Consider the following 3,686-nt stretch of genomic DNA (forward strand, 5'->3'; position numbering starts at 1 on the left):
TACATAAATAGGTGCGTACCTACCTACGTCCCTATGTGAGGATATACCTACATGCCTACGCACGTACGTCCCTACGTGCATAGGTACCTACGTGCCTACGTATGTACATGCCTATGTAATTATGTAAATACATACATTCATAAAGTGTATGGCGTACCTATGAGTTTCATATAATTGAAATATACATGATAATTTCGATAATTTTGTAATAGTTATTAAAAATTCATGTAAAATATATGTGTCATCTAACAAACAAAATAAAGTAAATACATGTTAATATTCAAATAAAATTTAAGTTACAATATTTTGTTTTGTAACTTACTAATAGTATTTAATAATTACCACAAAAAGAAAAATGTGTTCACTTGACTAGCATGCCCTTATAATTAATAATTAAATAATAAGAAGTAAAATTATGATTGGTTCTGATCACTTCTCGCCCTAAAAATACTTATGAAAAGAACCAAATCCTATATATATATATATATATATATATATATATATATATATATATATATATATATATTGAGGTGGACCAATAGGGTGGCGTCGGTCGGTAAAACCCAGACGTTGGTCAAACAAGAGCCTTAAGGCGGTGAGTCTAAGCTAATCGGTCGGTTTCGTCACATTAGTTACGATATCGAAACTAAACCAAAAGAATAAAATTGCCGTTCGATCGATTAGTATTACGTTCGTTATGTTACTGAAACTAAAAATAGAAAATAAAAGAACCAGCAAATGAGGTGCCGCCACATGGCCCAATAAAGGCCTTGCGGCACCAACGTTCTATCTTTCTATATAGATAGATAGATAAAGAATTCATCAGAATTAAACTATAAAAAAAATAAGAATTTATGCAAGTTGATGTACAATTTGGATTATTATGCAATTAAATGCCATTGACAATTGACTCTAGTGGGCTGGTAGGGATGATTGTCTATTGTTAAATTCATCCCCCTTTCTTTCAATCACATCTTCATCTACAACACTTAATTTGGAGTTCTCACTTTTGCTTCAAACCATCAAAATAATGGCTGACATGAAACAGTTCGAACATCTCAAACTACAATTAAAAGCTATAAAACTAGCAACCAATGACTTTGCGGATGAAAGCTACATTGGGGAAGGAGGATTTGGGAGAGTCTACAAGGGAAGGATTTCCGGTTTTGATGGGCACACGATGGTTGCTTTGAAGCGTTTAGATCGTAGATTCGGGCAAGGAGATCCTGAATTTTGGAAGGAGATCATGATGCTTTCACTTAACAAGCATGGGAATATTGTCTCTCTCTTAGGGTTTTATGATGATTCTGGTGAGAAGATCCTTGTGTACGAGTATGTACCCAACAAAAGCCTTGACCGTTATCTCAACAATGATAAGATAAGATGGATTGGGCGCCTTAAGATGTGCATAGGGGCGGCTCGAGGATTGGCATACCTTCATACTGCAGTTGGGAGCCAAAGACTATTACATCGTGACATCAAAAGTTCCAATATTCTACTAGATGTAGATTGGAATGCGAAGATCTCAGATTTTGGTCTCTCCAAATTTGGTCCTGCCAATCAAATACACACTTTTCAATACTCCCGCCTGGTAGGAACGCAAGGGTATGTTGACCCTCTTTATGCAGAGACCGGGTTATTAACAAAAGAGTCAGATGTTTACTCTTTTGGTGTCGTCTTGTTTGAAGTATTGTGTGGGAGGTTATGCATAGACAAGGAAAACACTAAACATGCATCTTTAATAAGATTGGTGCGACAATCTTACGAAGAAAACACAATAAATGAAATAGTTTATGACAAGATAAAGGATGAAATAAATCCCAAATCTTTGCAGGAGTTTGTGAAAATCGCTTACAAATGTTTGAAGATGGAGTGTAAACAACGCCCATTAATGAGTGACATTGTGGGGGCACTTGAAAACACACTTCATTATCAAGTATGTTACTTTTTACCAAAACAAATTGGTTTTTGACACAACTATTAAAAGTATGATTGATTCATTGTTAACACTATCAGGAACACATAAATGATCAAGATGCAAAAAGTTATTTACTGCCAAAATTACCCTCGGAGTTAGAGGTATCGGAATCAGTTCATGGGAAGTAAGTATTGATTCACATATATTTACTTTTATTGCATAAATATATTTTAACTAACTATACATTGAGCTATTAGGGCTTCGCGTCTCATAGATGTCGAAGAGTATGCCTCAGGCTCGGAGGGTGGAGGGTTGCTTGTGGTTACAATCCATGAAGGAAATGATCTAAAAGGAAAGCATCCATTCTTCATTTTACGTGATGGGCATGACATTAGACGAACCACGGTTTGTGTTATGAACTATTAGTAGAATATGTTTATTATCGTTACAAAAACGTTACATTTTTGTGGATATGGATTTTCTAGACTATGAAGAACAATCAGAATCCGGTATGGAAAGAAACTTTTAAGTTTACTTTAGAGAAGCCTGCAAAAACAAAATTGCATTTGGTAGTTTGTTCGGACTCATGGAGTAAAAAGGTACAACAAATTCTTTAACAATAATTTCTAGACATGAACATGACACATATACAAGTGTATTTAGGTTAAGTTGATGTGTTTGACGCAAATAAATATACGATAGCTATTCAATATGAATAGTTTTTAATTAATGTGACAATTTTTTTGAAAATTTTTAATTAGGACATTCTGGGTGACGTGGATATAAGTGTTGCTGACGTGGTACAAGAAAAACAGATGAACAATATATACAACATTGGAAATGGTCGGATTCATGTGGAGTTGCAATGGGAAAGCTCAACCTTGCCACTTAAAACAAAGCCAAAATTATTGCAGTTCATGAGTTCAGTTTACAATTTAGCTGTTTCATAATGTGCTGACTAAACCCGAAATCATGTATATGTGCCTAATATTTTGAAAATGAAGTTGGCCTTTTACATTCTTGAAGTTGAATATCATCCCATTTTGTAGATGGATTGAATTAAATTAAACTATTAACTTTAGTATTAGTACTTTAGTATTAGTTTAGTATTAGTTTTCTAAATGACCCAAACTTATTTTGCATATAACCTGTTCGGAGTCAAAAAAAAAAACTATTAACTTGTATATTTATATTCAAAAAAAGTATAGTTTATTAAACAGTAGAGACAATTACTCGGATGCTCCACATGATAAAAACCATATTGCACGACTTCTTATCACTTTTCTAAAATTCACCTATGCTCCCAAACTATTTCTAAAACAGGACGATACTTAGAGTAGATGAGCGTTAGTTTTTACGAAAATACGCCAAAAAGACATACAATGACGTAACACCACTAAATCCTTGGATAAAGTCTACCAATTCGCGGGTTCATTATGATTGAGTAAACCACATAATCCAAGTACATGTGTTAAATTTCTTGCACTTTAAGTCAGTCCAGCAATTGATTGTGATATTCAGGTTTTAAATATTAATCACGACTTCCTTGCTAACATTTTAATTTTTGTTTCCTCTATAGGAGCACAGAAATGATCATTTTCTTATGCCAAAACTCTCAAATGTGATGGAGTTGGATCGGGGAGGGCCGCTAGTGGTTACAATCCATGAAGGAAATGATCTAAAAGAAAAGCATCCACACGTCACTTTGCGTGTAGAACATGACATGAGAAAAACCAAGGTTTGTATATACATGCATGTTATATATATG

General features: G+C 34.1%; 1 pseudogene; it reads left to right on the forward strand.

Moving 5' to 3' along the window:
- The first annotated feature begins 1,030 nt into the window (after positions 1–1,030).
- LOC143540666 (putative receptor-like protein kinase At5g38990 pseudogene) lies at positions 1,031–2,308 on the forward strand (annotated as a pseudogene).
- Positions 2,309–3,686: the final 1,378 nt, after the last annotated feature.

The sequence above is a fragment of the Bidens hawaiensis genome, unplaced genomic scaffold (genome assembly GCF_021521415.1).
Source record: "Bidens hawaiensis isolate Kalapana, Puna unplaced genomic scaffold, B.hawaiensis_p1.1 tig00012287_1, whole genome shotgun sequence".
NCBI classification, from domain to species: domain Eukaryota; kingdom Viridiplantae; phylum Streptophyta; class Magnoliopsida; order Asterales; family Asteraceae; genus Bidens; species Bidens hawaiensis.